Source organism: Gymnoscopelus microlampas (assembly GCF_963454915.1).
Source record: "Gymnoscopelus microlampas genome assembly, chromosome: 6".
Taxonomy (NCBI): domain Eukaryota; kingdom Metazoa; phylum Chordata; class Actinopteri; order Myctophiformes; family Myctophidae; genus Gymnoscopelus; species Gymnoscopelus microlampas.
In genome coordinates this window covers 21,427,864-21,447,344 of record NC_139943.1, presented here as the reverse complement: position 1 = coordinate 21,447,344, position 19,481 = coordinate 21,427,864, and positions in this window count along the sequence as shown.

Here is a 19,481-nt window from a genome sequence, read left to right as displayed (position 1 = left end):
AGGCACTTGATGACACACTCAATCGTATTCCAAGTCATTTTGCTTGGAGACTTTAATGCACATGTTGGGAAGAGCACGCACAACTGGAATGGGGTGATTGGCGCCCATGGGCAAGTAAACATGCTCGGAATATGACCATACCATCACAAACACCATCTTCCAATAAAAGAACAAGTACAAGGCATCCTGGATGCATCCCAGATCCAAACACTTGCACCTGATCGACTATGCCATTGTGAGGCGGGCTGATCTTAAAGATTTGCTCCATACAAGAGCCATGCGAGGAGCAGATTGCTGGACAGACCATCGCATGATCCTGACAAAAGTCAGAATCCATGTCCGGCCTTTAAGATGTGGTTAAATGTGGTCCAAAGAACAAGCCACTCCACTGCGCCAGACTTTCTAACAGCGACACTCGAAACAACTTCCGTCGCGCCCTAGCTGATAAGCTGTTGAACATTGAACATTGAGAAGTGGAGGTATTTGAGCACCACCCTCTTTGATGCTGCAGCCCAGTCCATTGGCTTCAAAACCAAAAAACATCAGGACTGTTTGATGAGAAAAATGGAGAGATCTCAACCCTCCTGGACAAGATGCACAAAGCACACAGAGCCACCCTCAACAACCCACTATCACAACCACTTAAGAAGCAATGGCAAGACCTCCGCTCTGAGGCCCAAGCAACCCTGCGGAACCTGCAAAATGAGTGGTGGATCTCAAAAGCCAACGAAATCCAGGCTCACGCAGATAGGAACGCCATGTACAGTTTCTATGACGCAGTTAAGACCGTCTACGGCCCCAGAAGCTGCTCCTTGGTTCCTGTTAGGTATACTGATGGAACAACCCTCATCAAGGACCAGGCCCTGATAGTGGAGCGGTGGGCTGAGCATTTCAACACCCTGCTCAACCAGCCTACCCCAGTGGACCCAACAGTCCTTGCGGAGCTCCCTGATCAGCCTACCCTGTTAGACCTAGACCTCCCACCAACCTTCAAAGAAATCCTGCATGCAATCAAAACCCTCAAAAACAATAAAACCCCATGGACCTGATAACATCCAAGCTGAAATCCTCAAGGAAGGAGGCTACCTCTGTATGAGGACACTGCACGGCTATATCTTAGAGGTGTGGAATCGAGAGTGTGTCCCCCAACAGTGGAAAGATGACAACATCGTAACCATCTACAAAAACAAAGGAGACAAATCCATCTGCTCCAACAGAAGGGGTATCTCCTTGTTGGCCATTGTTGGAAAAGTCCTAGCCACGGTCATGCTCTGCAGACTCACATCAACAATAGCCGAACGGGTCACACCAGAATCACAATGCGGTTTCAGAAAGGATAGAGGGAGAGTCGATATGATCTTTGTTACACGTCAGCTCCAGGAGAAATGCAGGGAGCAGCACAAGGACTTGTTCATCGCTTTCTTGGATCTGTCAAAGGCATTGACACAGTGAACAGGGACCTGGTGTGGCAAGTGCTGAGGAAATTTGAATGTCCATCCAAGTTTCTCACCATCCTTGGGCAGCTTCATTCCGGGATGATGGTGGTAGTTACTCCTGCCAGGGGCCCCCAGGAGCCAACTTTTGGAAGAAACCAATAACGTCACACCCTGTGTGACGTTTTGGGGTATGATCTCTGACATAATTAGAAGAATACGTGTGACCCATAATGGAAAATGGTCATAACTACATGTTATTCAAAAAAATAAATTTTACTGTAAAACATTTTTTAATAGTTTATGCTTGATGAGTAGACGACAGTATTGATTGCATCTGTGGGAGTGTAGCCCTGACCTGATCCTGTGGTGAGGCTTCTCCCAGGCAAGGCTGAGGGCTGATGTGTGGGCTGGTGTGTGTGTGTGTGTGTGTGTGTGTGTGTGTGTGTGTGTGTGTGTGTGTGTGTGTGTGTGTGTGTGTGTGTGTGTGTGTGTGTGTGTGTGTGTGTGCGTGCGTGCGTGCGTGCGTGCGTGCGTGCGTGCGTGCGTGCGTGCGTGCGTGCGTGCGTGCGTGCGTGCATGTGTTTAGTTTATTAGCACATTGTTATAAAAAATATAGAAACGATACATATCAAATGACAATTAAGTTGCTGTGCAAGGAAAGGAAGAAGCCGGCAGGCTTGTTTGGAATCCTTTCCTTCATGGAAGAGGTCATTAAATAACAGGATTAAAAGTTCAATAAGAGAGTGTGTGTGTGTTCTGTCAGCTTTCACTCATGCTGGGATGCTGCATGTTGACATTGAGCTAATGATGTTGAGCTAATCAGATATAATCCTTTCATATTATATTGACACTATAGATGACATTTGGGAATTGTTTGCATTTCAACATGAACGTGACCAGCTAAATTAAATATAGATGTAAATGTCCTCCAGTGCGTGACGTGATGTTAAAATCAATCTACTGTAGCCTGTTGTGGGGACTCCTTCTCAATTAACCTACAGCATTGACCTAATCTAGCCTTGGTATTAGTCTTTTAATTGTGACCACAGTGGATGACCTTTCCTTTCATTGCACATTGCTTTGCTCAAAATTGTTATTGATTACAGCAGTTCATAGGAATTGGGAGACAGACATATTATTGTTACTGTTTATTTTTCCTATATGTACTGAAGCCGATTTTCTGCTTCGGTAGTCTCCTACTTAGCAGGGAGGGAAAATGAAATGTCTAACAATGTTCCCTACTTTACTTTTCTTTGTTCTCTTTTCTTCATTTAAAGTCTCTTATTTAAAAATATGGATTGCAGCTTTAAAGAAAAGGCAGGGAGTCTATAAACAGCCCTCTTTCACCTTTCCAACTCCATTAATCTCTGTTCAACTGAGCTGTCCTCTGCCTGTATTATCTTTAAGGGAAAATCAACACTCTATTCTCCACGCTTTCTTGGCCTACAGCTAGTTGCAGAGCGTCAGTATAATGAATAATGCTTATTCTCTGTTGTACTATTGTCGCATGCGAAAAATAGTAGATCTACAAGCTCGCAATGTGTCACTATGCGCCACATAGGGACGTTCTGTGAGGTTGGAACACGTGACACTGTCATAGGATAGGACAAACAATAAATCAGGCTTCATGCGGTTGGAATTATGGCCAGTTAAACGGCCAGTCAAAACTAATCAGGGCCAGCTTCGCTTGCTTGGCCACAACATGGTGCCTGACATGGGCTCTTGATCACCAGGCAGCAGAAGACGGAAGAGAATCCCGTCTGAATGAGCCCTTCTCTTCTCCACCTTCTCCCTGTCCTCAGCATCAATATGTTCACCCTCTTCATCAAGCACCCCTGGCATAGTGCATCTAATTAAGGGGCAATGAATCACTTCCAGACAAATTATACGGATGAAAACCATCTGCGAGACTGAGTGTCATATCGGTTAGGATGGTGCTTATTTTTGGAGGAGGTTGGAAGGAGAATCAGACAGGGAGAGCTCCATTTATGTCACCCATACTTTAATTGTAATTTTCTGTGCTTATGATCTTGATAAATCCTCAAAGGCCTGAACATTGGACTTCCATGGTGCTTTAGTTCGCTTCAGGATTCAGCAGATGCAGCCCAACCCCCCTAACTCCGACTCGTGCAAGCCCATCTTTAAACACTTCACCCTTACTAGAGACTAGTCAGACTCAAACAGCCTTTGTTGATTGAAATTCTTTATTAGGAATAACCCCTTGAGATGTAGCATCTCATTTTCGAGAGGGCCCTAAAGAAAAATAATACAATGTATACACACTTAAACACCTTTGTTGCTGAAAATGGGTGCAAACAAGATAATACAAAAAAACAATCTACACTGAATAACCATTGCAAAGACTTTAGGGTGGTCCTTCATATTAGTGGACATTCTCGCCGTTATTTTACCAACCACATTGAATCTGATCGGATCAGATTTAGAAATTCTGTATTTTGTGATCCAGGATCAGACAATCCAGCCAAATTTTGTCTGGGTATTTCAAAGAAATTCAGGATAGAATGACACTGAATGATCCAGATTCAGACTTTTCAAGATTACCAGATCCTGAATATCAGTGGATATGAAAAACAACACAAAGGGAGAAGGAGAAGTAGGCACGTGTACACTGCAGGTGAAAGAAATGTATGACAAATGTTATCAAACACAAATAAAGGACAAATGATGTACTATTTTAAACTTTACCGTCTTATTTATATTGAAACATATGTTTAAATGAATTGTAAAGTGTGTTTTGCTTTAGTAATGCAGTGCAAATCCAGCCCTCCAGTGGGATCAACCTAATCCAGATTTTTTATAGCATCAAACTGATCCCAATCCTGTGTTTCTGTTTTGAAATACCCATTTTGAAGATTTGATCCAGCTTGAATTTGATTTCCTGCTCTGATCGGATATCAGAGTGATCCCAATCCTGCTATTTGGTTTTGAACTACCCAAAATCAAAACCTGATCTAATCAGATAGGGATTAAAAGTTTTGAACTTGTGGGCCCAGATTTCATATGATCCTGACAAACGTCATGCTTATCACACTTGTTTACTGCATTTGCTAGCTAGATAGCCACGTAGCTAGATACCATTGTCAGAGCTCTTTGCTTTTACCAAAGGATCCCAATCCTGCCACAGTGGCTCACCTGCGCCTGCACCTGCGCAAACCACACAAATAGGGCTATAGTCTTTCCTGCAGCTGGCCTGGATTCTAATCTGACCCCAAGGCTCCTTTCTGCATGTCATTCCCCATGTCTCTCCTACCTTATAGCTCTGTTCTTGGCTGGGGGGGGGGGGTGTAATAATTGAGGGATTTACTAAGAATGTTACTCCTAAATATTGGCATGGGCAACAAAAACCTAGTTCCCAGTGGGGCACACAAAACAACATACATAGGCTCAAAAGAAACGAAAGTAGTAGTACAGGCATAGAGCGGAGTGCTGACCAAAACTGTCTGCACTGTAAAATTCAGAGTGGTTATTTACCTCTGAGAGTGTACAAATGTATAAGCAATAACACTGAGGACTTTACTGTGCGGTACCTTGCTACCTTGCTGTACCGTACACTTGCTTAAGTACTCAGATGTCTCTGACGCTGAGCAATAAGAGCATGGGAACAACCTCATTGATTTCTCTATATCTGTATATTCCTACAGTATCAACCAAACTGCTCTAAAGGGAGAATATGACACTGTTGGGACATCTTTAGTCAAACAGATAGAATTGGGTTACATATCTGTCATCACAACTTTATATTACAGAAAATCCCTGTGTTGTACAACAGTATGCACTACCTCTGTCATTATGAACATACTCAAATTGCCTAGATTATGTCTATAAAGATATGAATATTATTGTCTTGTCATTAATGCAGACAGAGACACTGACTGATAGGCTATATTGTCCTAACCAATAACTGGCCATAGTGTCAGGCTTTAGCTTGCACTGATTAGCCAGCTGCTTGCACATCTCTATACTGTATCGATAGTATATCAATGCCACGTTCAATATAAGCCTTTAGGTAGCATATGATGGATAGTTGGAACACTGAATTAGTGATCTTACTCTCCAAATGCATGAGCATAGAATATGAATATAATGAGTAGAGTTTCAGAGCATGATGCTCTCAGCAGGGATTCATCATGATACATCGCATGGTACTAATGAGTCCCTTTGACATACGTGTCCTGGCCAGGGGCTGTACTTGTACATCATGGCTGGGGGGTGTACTTGTACATCAAGCAGCCTCACGCTACAGAAACTGGAAAAAAACTGGAAACCTGTTCTATGGGCCACATGGCTTGGGACTCGTTAGTTGGTTGGACTAATGAGTTAATAATGAGGTTTGCGGACTGTTAAATTTAAGACCCCTCTTCTGTATAAAATAACAGGAGAGAGATAGTAGAGGAAGGAGAGACCAGCAGGGGGGCTAGGGTGGCGGTGGGGTCAATACAGGTCTTGAATCAGATGTGTTGTGTAATGTGTACTGTGCTTAACTACCAGTTGTGTAGTGGGGTTGAGGAAGAGTTCAGGGAATATTCGGGTGTGGAGGGTGTATTATCCCATTTAGACCTGGAAAGCATAGGTTTTTCAGAAAACTGTTTTTAGAAGACAACCTCTTATTTCCATTTTCAAACTTTTTTTCAAACCGTTTTTTCGTAAATTAATGCCCTACTTGATCGTACTACATGCAGCGTCACACAAAAGTACCTAAACCTTCAAGCTTGAAACACGGTGTGAAGCGATGAGTTTCGAGCTTGTTGATCTGCTACTTTAGCTATTTTTGCATTTGAATCCTGAAATGTTTTGGACATACTGTATGAGGTTTCCACCCCACAGACGATTTGTAGAATCGGCCTCAGGTCTAAATGGGTGAAAGAAGGTCTGGTGGAGTAAGGCGACAGCATAGCAATGTACCTCACTATTGCATTATCCAGGGGTTTAAAAATGGATGACAGTTGAAATAATCTGATTTTCCCAACTGCGTTCTCAGTCGTGTCTGGGCCTGGGGCATGAGCCTACACAAGAGCATGGGATGCTTTCCCTTCACTTACATAAACTGTTACCTGAAGGATATTTAAATGGTGACACGTTCATACGACAGTGAGATAATGACTGGCTGGAAGCCATGTTCTCTTTTGTGTGTCTCTTGCTGTCTACAAGCATCTGTTCGAATGTGTCCCGCAGTCTCTCTGATGAAGAATAAGCTGAGGAAGTACCGTATGTAAATCCTAACCCTAGGGAAAACAGACTGGTGCTCTTTGATTGTCCATATATCCTATATTACTGCTTTTTCTCACATTTCGAGGACTGCTGGGAAATATATACGGTTCTGTCCTATTTCAAAGCAAGGCTGCATTATGTTTTATCCTTGAGGTAGGTTGCCAGCCTGACTTACTGTATATCATACATCATACAGGGGCAACTGGCGGCCCGGGGGCCACATGTGGCCCCCACCTCACTTAATGCGGGGCTGCAGGTTAATATCAGAATACTGATATACGTATTATTGATTTCAGCTGTTACAATTCCAAACATGCAAACATGACCCGCTTTAATTACTTCAGTCTATATTATAGTAGCTTAATGACTAATATTAAAATGTTATTATCTTGTTTATGTCCAATGTATTTGTATTTAAGTTCATAAAGTTAATATAAGTAAAACTAAATGCATTTGAAATTAAATAAAAATGTTACTTTTCAGGATTTCAATAAAGAAATCACAAAAAGATATACGGGATTCCAATTAAAAAATAGCAAAAATAGCAGATCTACAAGCTCAAAACGCATCGCACTGCGACGTGTTTTGAGCTTGTAGATCGGCTATTTTTGCAAAGTTTGTGTGACATAGAATGACGAAAAAAGTTGAAATACGGATATAAGAGGTTTCTGCCCGACAGTATTATGCAATGTGGCCCCCTGGAGTGAGTGTGGAAATATAGTGGCCATCTCCATCATCAAAGTTGCCCACCCCTGCTGTATATGATATCCATTTTCTCAAAAGGTCCATTTGTAATTGAATAACACCCTTCTAGAAACTCTCCCTCTGGTTGTCAACAGAATGAAACATATTTTGGAATCCAAACTACTTCCTGGTCTAAATTATTTACATAATTTACATTAGATTTGAATGAAGTTTTTTTTTTTTTGCAACTTGTTTTTTATTGTTATTATCAGACAATACATTTATACATAGTAGTGCATCATATTCACAATACAGTCTTCATATACAGTATTTCACATTGTCTCCCTATAGAGACAGCAGCAACAAAAGAAGAAGAAAAAAAGTAAACAACTTTTTTGTTTTGATTGGTCGATAGTACTGTTTGCTATCTGTCAGATAATAGCCTGGCAGCTAAAATCAATGCCTCCATTGCTTTTGGGTGCTGAAATTTCAACCCTGGGTATTCGTTACCTACTGTAAAGACATGAATATCAGAATGCAGTGGACAGCAAAGTTCAGTCCAACAAGTTTTGTATATCCAACTGTCTATAACACTGTGTTAGCAATCAATCTTTTCCTGACTGAGTTGAACTGAATGCACTTTGCTTGAACAACATTTCTGTATGGTAAGCTAATGTTGTGCAGGTGAACACACTAGAACAAGGTCATTGTAAACATTGCATCTTCCAACACTGTGACAGTGATTAATTATCTCTCCATATAATCCTTCAGTTATATGCAGTGTTGGGAAGTAACTAAAGTAATATGTAACTTAAAGTAATATTATTACCTTTTCCCAGTAACTAGTAACGTAACTAATTACTTTCACGTTTTGAGTAATAATATTACCTTTACTTTTTTTCAAAAAGTAACTTATTACTTTTTTTCACGAGCCTCGGTGGTACTCTGGGTTTGAGTGTGTTTATTTGATCCTGTGTTGTTTTTGGTCCATTGATATAATGATAGACTGGTTGGGATCGAGTTGCTATGCAGGCTGCTTGCTGATCCGGTCTAGAGCGGATACGGAAACGTTGCGCACTTGTCTGTGTGAATTATTATCAGCTGCGGAAGGGCGGGCCGCCCTTAAACCGGAACAAACAGTGTTGCCATGTCTGCTTATTATAAGCGACTTGTTAACCGATGAAGATGTGCCGTAAGCTTGTAGGTCGGCTATTTTCAATATATATATATACTATAGGTCACTGACTGTTTGACGTCTGTTTTCTGTCTGACGCAGATTGTGTCTCATGATGAGTCATTATCTGTTTGAGCCCAGGTGTTTGAATTTGAATATTTTATTAGGCAAAAAATACATTAAATACATTTAAAATACTTGTTTCCATTGAGGTCCTTAGTATTCAATTCATAGTCGTCAAATGGTTTTCATTTAGTCTGTAAGTTATGAATTCATACACTGTAAAAGTCTTAGTGTTAATATAATTCAAATGAGTGTACAATGAGGATTTTACAATGTAGGCTGCAGAAAAGAGAAAAAAAAAACTGCTAATGTTGAAAATGCAAAGTCAGACTTTTGGGGAGAAAGGATGCAAATTACTGGGGGCGAGAAAAAAAAAGTAACTAAAGTAATAAGTAACTAGGTACTTTTGGCAGGGAGTAATAAGTAAAGTAACTACATTACTTTTTAAACAAGTAATATGTAATAAGTAACATATTACTATGTTTTAGTAACTATCCCAACACTGGTTATATGGAGCAAAAAACAACAAATATTCCATGCTGCTCCTCAGGTGCATCAGCTCAGAAACATCTATTGGATCATCCACAAAATGGAGAGGTACTACAAGTCACAGTACAATTGTAGCCTTGTGATCACACTTGCTGAAATGTAAATGTCTTGAGACATCTTTAAAGATATGTGAAGATGCATCAAAATAGACATCTCCACTTTACTCAAGACACTTTAAGACATCCTAAAATGGTAATAGATATTTGTCCAGGCTTGCCATTTGAATCTGTATCATAACATGTTATCTCGGCAGTAAACAAGACTGGCTGTGTACACAAAGGTCCAGTTTCCAGATGCATTAAGCCTCTTGGGTTCCCTTCAGTAGAAATGTCTAGCTCATATTTAATACAATAAGCTTAAGTAAAATCTTTAGCAGGAAAACTAAGGAGGTTTGGGCAGCTAGCACAGCCCCCCAAATGAATATAGATTGCGGTGGTGTAGCTACATGTGGCTAAAGTGCAAAGGCATTCCGTGCATCAAATTGATGCTAATATAGTTTACAGTGGTTAGCTCAGCACAAGCAAGGCACTGACAAAGAGTTCTCTCTCTTTGACCTCAGCCCCTCAAGCATTCTGTACATTGTGTATTATCTCTGAACAGTCGTGTAAAGTAACTAAGTACATTTACTCAAGTACTGTACTTAAGTACAATTTTGAGGTACTTTTACTTTACTGGTGTATTTCCAATTGTCTATACTTTTACTTCTACTCCACTACATCTCGGAGGCAAATATTGTACTTTTACTCCACTACAATTATTTGAAAACGTTAGTTACTTTACTTTGCAGATATAAATGATTACATTATACAACTTTAGCCACTTTATACCTTATTTTATACCTAGGGTATTTAAAAATAGCCGATCTGAGCTTGTAGATCTGTTATTTTCAAACACCTTTGTACTTTTACTTTTGGTACTTTAAGTACATTTTGATACCAATACTTTTGTACTTTTTTTAAGTAAATTTTGAATTCCGGACTTTTACTTGTAACAGAGTACGTCTAAATTGCAGTATTGATACTTTTACTTTATTAAAACTTTTGATTACTTTTTCCACCACTGTCTCTGAAAAGCGATTACACATTCACGATAGTGTTAGAGTATGTTGTGTTCTGTGGCGTGATCTAATATGGCTGACATGCTGTATCGATTAGTAGATCCATTGAGTACAGAGGCAAAATATCTCTCCAATGTGATGCTGTTCGATGTTGCCATTTGTTGCACATGCAGTTGAAAGTAATTGCATTATGTCAGATTCTTATCAATACAATGAATACTCCATTGGACAGAAAATGCTCTAGGGTTGATGGATATTATGGATGTAGAAGGGAAAAGGCTTTCTATTTATCGAACCCTGAATGTTTACGCACTATTACTGCAAATTGCACATTACGGATTAAAAGCCAATCACTTCACTTTGTGTTCGTGTACTGTTTCACTGATTTGTTTTGGAATTGTATGATTTCATATATAGCTTGCCTCCAGGAGCAAGGTTTTATTTTTCATTGCTTACAATTATTGTGTGTCCTTATCACACCTGACATGCCCCTATTAGCTATTTTCTTTCAGTCTTTTCTCACTTCTATTAAGACTTTTGCTATGCAACATTTTCTTTGTATGTACCATACTACATACTACAATGGCACACTACCCTACAAACCCGCACAAAATAGATAATGGAACTGTATTGTGCTGTGTGAAAGTCATAAACGCGTTCACAGAGAGTGCCCCGAAAACATTCACCATACCATAACATGACAATAACCTGGTAGCAGGAGACGTTTAATTTTTGGCGGAACAAATTAAAATGTTTGTCGAAATTAAAACAGTGTGCAGGGATACGTGACAGTAACAACGGATGTTGTGTAATCCATTTACTGACAAATATGATTTCTCAGCTGTCTCCAACAACCAGACACTATTCAAAAACAGGGGCTTAATTGAATTAGCCTGTGTCTGGTTTCCTGTGGTAGTAATTGTCCCTCACCCCTGGTTGGTGAGCAGAAGACAGCTCAGTCAAGGTCCAGCCCCACAGACATGATACCTTTCTTTAAGGTCCCAGGGACCATCATAATGAATAGTGTTAAAGCCCCTGCTCCATTTTCCTTTCATCTTCCTATGCAGGACATCAGGCACTTTAGGTTGTTCATGCTACTTATGCGTATAGGAGTCGGACCATACATGTAAGTGAATATGCTCGTTTTGGATGACTATTGGATGTTTCTACCAGTGTAACTTTCTCCCTGCTGTGCAGTTTGGTAAGCCTAGACTAGACAGTGTGGCGCCACCGCTTTGCACCATCATGATTTCAGTCAGTGAACAACTCTCTCTTCTGTAGACTGAGACACTTACCAGACTACCAAAAGAGGCTCTGTTTACATATAGAGATGGTATAGTATAACAATTGATGGTGGATATATGAGGCATCTGACTGATATGCTTTTCATAGGATTGTTGGGATTTGTGCTGTAGGATTAGCATATCATCTCCTCTGGAAGGTTGATGCTTTTTCAATGGAGATGAGCTAATGGTTCCCTTGTGTCTCCTAATTTGGAAACTGATGTTTAGTGGTCATTTGGATAAGGTAGGCAATCATAGTTAATCCATAGTCTCTCTCTCTTACGCACGCACACTGCAAGATTTTGCAAACTTCTCTGTCAGTCTTTGTGGAGGCTAATAGTACTTTCTATTTCTGCATCAGGAATAATGTATGAAAAGGTAGGCGATAAATGATATCCTTACATACAAACATTTTCAAATTCATGAATTTGTTCTTACTTATTTATAACAGCCTCAAACTTACATGTGTGGCCTGGGCGTGGAGGTCCAGGCGCCCTAGGCTGTAATGCCAGCCTCACAGCGCGTTGCGAGTTCGATTCCTGATCCCAACAACCTTTGCTGCTTGTCACTCTCCATTTCTCTCCCCATTTCCTGTCAGTCTACTGTCCTATCATTAAAAGGCATTAAAGCCCAAAAACAAATAAAACAAAAACAAAACAAAAAACATGCATATGCAAAAAGTATAGAACCCAGAGTTGTTGAAATTAAATCAAAATGTGAATTTTGATTTTACATGGCAAATTTATTTTACTAATAATACATAGTAGTGTACTTAATTATAAAGTGTATTAATAATTGTACACAGTATGCTACAAGTGTTAATATAACACGCTAAGAGTGTATAAAATAATAAATACAGTATATTTACTATTATTAGCATTTACTGTATAAAAACAGTGGCTTGTTCCCACTCTTACAGTGTTGAAAACAGGGAAGCAACATGTCTGCAGGCTTTTGCATTTCATTGTCCGGTGTACTTGAACCAAATTCAAAGCCGCCAACACTGTTTTATGGTCAATATTTCCCATGGACAGGTCACACTGACAGAACCGTGCAGACTGAAAAATTACTCCTGCCTGGACTACCGGGACATCTGTCCACGATTATGAATTGGACTCCTCTGCAGTAGTTCAAACTCCTTGACCAATGACCCCGGCCCATTAACCCCCTACACTTTGATATGAACGTGGCTTGCACATTATTGGCTGTTGCAGGACAGGAACCTGTGACGTTGTGACTTTTGAGTGGCAAAATAGACCAGGGGTTCCTAAACATTTCTGCCAAAGAGCCCCAAATAGCCATAGCCTCTGGCTATTGTGAAAAGGCAAAAAAGTAAAGAAAAGGGCAAAAATAGCTGATCTACAAGCTCACAACACATCATATCGACACGCCTTGTGAGCTTGTAGATCTGCTCATTTTCAAATGCTTGAAAATAATGACATGGCCAAATTAAGGACACTAGGTCGAAAGTGGTTAACTGGCACAATAATCTCAAGAATATAATTTGAATACATACATAAGTAAATAAATAAACACACGCGCGCACGCACGCACGCACGCACGCACGCACACACACACACACACACACACACACACACACACACACACACACACACACACACACACACACACACACACACACACACACACACACACACACACACACACACACACACACACACACACGCACACAAACAATAGGACATTTTATGGAACACACGACTCCTCCACACCCAGATAAATTTGGTAGATGACACTGATCTAAATAGGGTATCTACAGGATATTTCAAGTTTGCACAGGACATATGATGACAATAACTGTGGTCTCCTCAGGGTCTTTTAGAGGCCACTGGACCACATCATTCATCTACAGATATACTGTAGGACACACATACGAATACAGAAACACCTTGTCATCTGTATGTGCCTTGGAGGACAGGCCTCCTTCTGATGATTAGAGGATGAGAAAGAGAGAGAGAGAGAGAGAGAGAGAGAGAGAGAGAGAGACAGACAGACAGACAGACAGACAGACAGACAGACAGACAGACAGAGAGAGAGAGAGAGAGAGAGACAGACAGACAGACAGACAGACAGACAGACAGACAGACAGACAGACAGACAGACAGACAGACAGACAGACAGACAGACAGACAGACAGACAGACAGACAGACAGACAGACAGACAGACAGACAGACAGACAGACAGAGAGAGAGAGAGAGAGAGAGAGAGAGAGAGAGAGAGAGAGAGAGAGAGAGAGAGAGAGAGAGAGAGAGAGAGAGATGAAGATCTGTGATTAGAACACCATACAGCAGACATGCACTAACCTTGTCTCCAAATGCCTCCTGGAAATGACTTGATATAGGCCAATATCCATTACCCTTTACCCAGACCAAGGTAGGAGTTAGATAAGGATTATAGCTGCATTTATCTGCTGGAAATATCTTATATCTCAAAGATTCCACCACTGCCAATGATAATTTAGTGTTTCTAGTTGTAAAGATACCAGCTTTACCTCCCTGATGCCAGAAGGCAGCAGCCTCGGGGCAGTAAACATGTCAATATGAGCCCAGGCAACTTGGCTTTGATTTATTTAATTTTAATAATTTAATTTAATTAAAAATTGTACCTTTATTTTAACAGGAACTCCACTGAGATCAGATGTCTCCTTTTTGAGATAGACCTGTATCAAAATAATTACATATTGAAATACAAAATATGATGAAATATACAAAAATCAACAATAGAACCTCAATGGCCTCACAAGAAAAAACAACCACATGCCTCCATCACCGCATCCTTTATGGTGCCTTTAAATTCAAATAAATATCTTTCTGATATTTTGTAGATTATTCTATGCCTAAGGTGCCGATTATGTCAAAATCTGTATAGCAGAGTGTGGACAGAGAAGGGTACTGAGGTAAGCTGGGAGTTTACCCACCATCACTTTATAATTTAGATGCATTTGCATTAGACGCCCAGATTGCCTGGTGCTAACAGCTGCCATTGCTGTCCTTTACTGGCATTGATTTGGCCTCAGTGAAGTGGCATCAATGTACTGCAGTTTGGCACCATGTCCTTTCAGAGCCAATTTAGCAGGGAAGTGGGGAGTTTAGTGCCATATGGAGCCAGACCGCTGTGGCAGGTCAGTGACACTGACACCACATGGCCAGTCTTGACCACTTAAACTACTTTAAATATATTTTGTTGACCCTATACCCGCCCCTTCCCGCTCTACGCCAAATCTCCTTGCCGAAAATAGCCAATCTAAATTTTTTACCAAATTTTCGCCTATTATGACTCGCTAGGGACACTAGGGGTTATGTGGTTAAAGGGTAAGACCACTTTGGTAGAGGTTTGGGTTGTGTAGTTACCTTGCCATGATGTAACTCTAAAGGTGGGCAAGAAATAAAAAATAATTGCTCCATTGATTAGAAATTGATAATTCAAAATATGCTCCTCATTGACTTACATTGTACGGTAACACTGGTCTCAAAGTCATTCTTTTAGCACATAAACGAACACAAACAAATTTGATTCAGACAATATAGAACATCACCAAACCCAGTACTGTTTTTTTTTTTTTATAAAAATGTCAACTTCCTGTTGATTTTGCCATTTTTAATAAGTAGAACACCCGGACTGGATCGGCGGATCCGGATCCAGATCTTCAAATAGTAAAATCAACAGGAAGTTGACATTTTTATTAAAAAAACAAACAGTACTGGGTTTGGTGATGCTCTAGATTGTCTGAACCAACTACGTTTGGGTTAATTTACTGTATGTGCTAAAAGAGTGACTTTGAGAGCAGTTTTACCGTACAATGTAAGTCAATGAGGAGCATATTTTGAATTATCAATTTCTAATCAATGGAGCAATTATTTTTTATTTCTTGCCCACCTTTAGAGTTACATAATGGCAAGGTAACTACACAACCCAAACCTCTACCAAAGTGGTCTTACCCTTTAAGCCATCTGTTTAGGATTCTGGGCTATGTGACACAACCATATCACACTGGACGCAATCCAGTAGAACCAATCAAATCTATGACCATCTTAATGCAATATTGTTTTATAAATTCAGCATATCTTTGGTACACACACTATTTGTGTATTTCTTGCGATGTACATTGAGTTGTGCTGTTTATGAGCTGTGCTCTTAAAAATCTGGTTTTACTTGGTATCACCCTGGCCTGTGCCTCACTGCCCATGCACAGAGGTGGTAGACAGTGTACAATGGGATTAGATGAGGAGGCAGTGATGGAATGGTGAGAATTTGACATTATGCTTCACACCCGTCAGCTACTACACTTTGGATTTACTATGTTTTTGAAACTAATATATGAGCTGTCAGTAGGTTGGAAAGTATTGCTGTGTACAAGCTAAACTGCATGGTGATAAATAACTGTAAAGAAAATGATATATATATTTGTCACTAACTACAAGTACAAGAAGCAAAATTACATTGGGACTTGTTCTACTAACAACATACTACATACATACGCACATACTCACACCTACAGTAGACACATGTGGAAGGATGAGTGATGCTTTGATTTTCGTTGTCTTTTAATGGGGAGCACATTGAGTTTAATTTGTATTAAATGTATGACTTATAGGGCACACACTAATGCACAAACACATCAAAACACGTAAACGAGCATACTCACATGTGCACTCCAGACACGCACGCACGCACGCACGCGCCCCAACACACACACACACACACACACACACACACACACACACACACACACACACACACACACACACACACACACACACACACACACACACACACACACAGCCAGGGCAGAGGGGGGCTTAGCCCCTACGGAACCTCTCCCTCCGCTGTACGCTGTATAGCTCCGAGATGAGGTCCCTCGTTAGTTACTGCCGTCTGTTTTCGAAATGGTCGCACGTCGTCCACTTTACATGTTTCTTACCCCTTTCTGCACATCGTATCCAAAAAGTAAAGCATTTCCGCCACTCTCTCAGATGTTTGAAGTTTTAACGCGCCATAAAAGCTATCCAACGGGTTGAAGAAAGTATTTAATTTGCCTCGGTTTTCATCCGGTTCCATAATATTTTGCATTAGAAGATGCAATTCAACATTTGACCAGTAGGGTAAAAAGTAATGTTATCTCTACGGGCGCAACTCTTGCGCAATGTCTTAAAAACCATGTAACCGGATGAAAACCGAGGCAAATTAAATACTTTCTTCAACCCGTTGGATGGCTTTTATGGCGCGTTAAAACTTCAAACATCTGAGAGAGTGGCGGAAATGCTTTACTTTTTGGATACGATGTGCAGAAAGGGGTAAGAAACATGTAAAGTGGACAACGTGCGACCATTTCGAAAACAGAAGGCAGTAACTAACGAGGAACCTCATCTCGGAGCTATACAGCGGAGGGAGAGGTTCCGTCGGAGCTAAGGGGGGCTAGAGGTGTACAATCAACCAAGTTTAATCATAGCAGCTCTGACATCACAGCCTGGTAAAGCTGGTGTTTTTCAGGTCGTCTCAATTTGTTTACCCTCAAGTTGAAATGACTCATCCGACAAGTTCTGGCCATTACAGAGAGAGAGAGAGAGAGAGAGAGAGAGAGAGAGAGAGAGAGAGAGAGAGACTCATTATCAACATTTAAAAGAGAGCATTTACATTTTCTAAAAGAAAGTGACCCAGACACCAAAGCCCTCACCCACAGAGAATTTGAAACTCTAGAGAGATGCCTCCTCTGTCAGCTGGTTCTGGGACTCTGTCTGTGGCAAACACAAGCAGAGCCACCAGACAGAAGACCCATTGGACTAAACCAAATTATAAGACAACAAAAATAAGCTATCTTACTGTGACTGTTCCAAACATAAGGAAAGCCATGACTGTGTACTGACTCAGTGAGTACAGTCTCATGAATGAGAAAGGCAGCCACGGGCATACTTGGCTCACAAGAGAGGATAGACCGTGCACCCACTGCACACAAAAATGTTGGAAACTGAGCTACACTTTCTAACTACTTCAGAAATAAACCTTTGATAGCTTCTCCTCATGAAAGTGTTTGGTTTTGTGCTATCCAAATACCAAGATAACATCTACACATATGTCCCACAGATTATAAACACCTAAAAGAGTTTGAAAACATGACTAATAACTGTTTTCAATTATATTATTGAAAGCAGTGGTTATCAATTCAGATCCTGGGGCGATAGAGTTTTTCTAGTTTTCATTATTGATGTCTAATCAGGAACATATTAAGACACCTGATAAATACAGTCAGGCATATTGGTGGAGAGGAAATTTGAAAGCAAAACACTTAACAACTACATTAGATGCACTTAAACAAGGCACTTACAGGGATATTTCATTTAATTATTTTCATTTTCCAAAAAAAATATTAAAAATAAATGAAAAATGTTATCGAAAAAACACGGCCCCCTCACGTATTAGGAGGGCAGGGTGAGTACTCCAACTCCAATGGAGTTACTTGCTGGCTGAACCATATCTGTATTTTGTGTATTTGCATAATCAAAAAAATATCAATGTGTGCTAAACTCCTGAAAAGGCATAGCTGAGTTCATGAAAAATACAAGGATTTACCACAGCATTAACACGTTTCTGTAAGGTTAAATCAGTGTTTCCCAACGCGGGGTCCGTGCCAAGCCAACACTCACTAGGGGGAGAGTTTTCCTTCAGTCAACATTGTATGTGCAATTTGAGAGTGAAACAAAAATGTGCTCACCTTCCCATACTGTACCTGTGGCCTTTCCAATCTGGCACTATTCATATAGCATTATGACAGACTGCTCCACTCTGGTGGGTGTCAAGCTTTTTCTGGTCTGATGGGAAATTAAAAGAAATGTACTGGTAAAAATGTCAGATGTTTCACATTTACTGCGACGCAAAAAATATTAGATCTCTGAAACTTAAATGATGAATGTGTGAGATTAGGGAGTTTGCTGTGGAACGTGGTGCATTGTCGAGCCAACATTAAGTGATTACTGTAGGAACACTGGCTACACACAGACATCAACGACTCACAAACTGTATTGTGCCACAGGATCTTACAAATACTAAATATGCCAGACAATACTTGGAGCCAACACTGAAATAGGCATGTTATGAGCAGGTAAATACCATGGGTACAATACCAGGAGAAGCGATATTGTACTCACTGCATATTAGTTCATAATGATTTGTGTATGATCAAGCTGGGTTTTTATCATTGCCTTCTGCCTTCTGCAGTGACACCACACTGTCTGTGGCTGTCCTTTAAATCAAATGAAAATCAAGTTATTCTATAGACCCGTACGAAAATATGTTTATGGCTTAAATTAAATTGTACAAATGGCATTGTACATGAATAGATTCAACAGACACTGAGATGTTATTATTCTTCTTAAATTGTGATCATTTCACTGTAATTTAATTAGAGCTAAACTACTCATTTGGCTGGGGACCACGCTGAAAGCAATTCAATTGCCCCTGATGATCCCAGCCGAGGACCCCACCTTTAAAAACACTGGACTAGCAGACAAATATCAAAGAAAGATCCTTCTGTACCCCTATACGCTGCTAAACAATATCAAATCATTAAAGCACTTTATGGACATAAACACATTTGGTGCTCTAAGTGAAACCATCCTCATTTTAAGAAGTTGAGGGTTACAAATGTTATTTATTTATGTAATGGAGGTTGGCGCCCTGTGGTGCAGGGAATATAGGCCTAATTCAGCCTACTAATGGTGACATCCTGTGGTTGGATTTAACACTGCATGCTAAAGCTAAAATGGCTAACTCCTGAATCTGTCATGATGTTGTGACAGCCCCAGGCCTGTATATCAGCCTGTTTGTCTCACATGTCTACTACTCTGACTGGTGCTGTTTCTTTAAGACAGGTACTGTAGCTCAGTGGCTCTCAACCTTTTTAGGCCGCGCCCCCCCCCAAATAATCATAGCCTATGTCTGAACTGGGGACCCCCCACCCTGACGACATTAAGCACTTGGAATTGTAGCC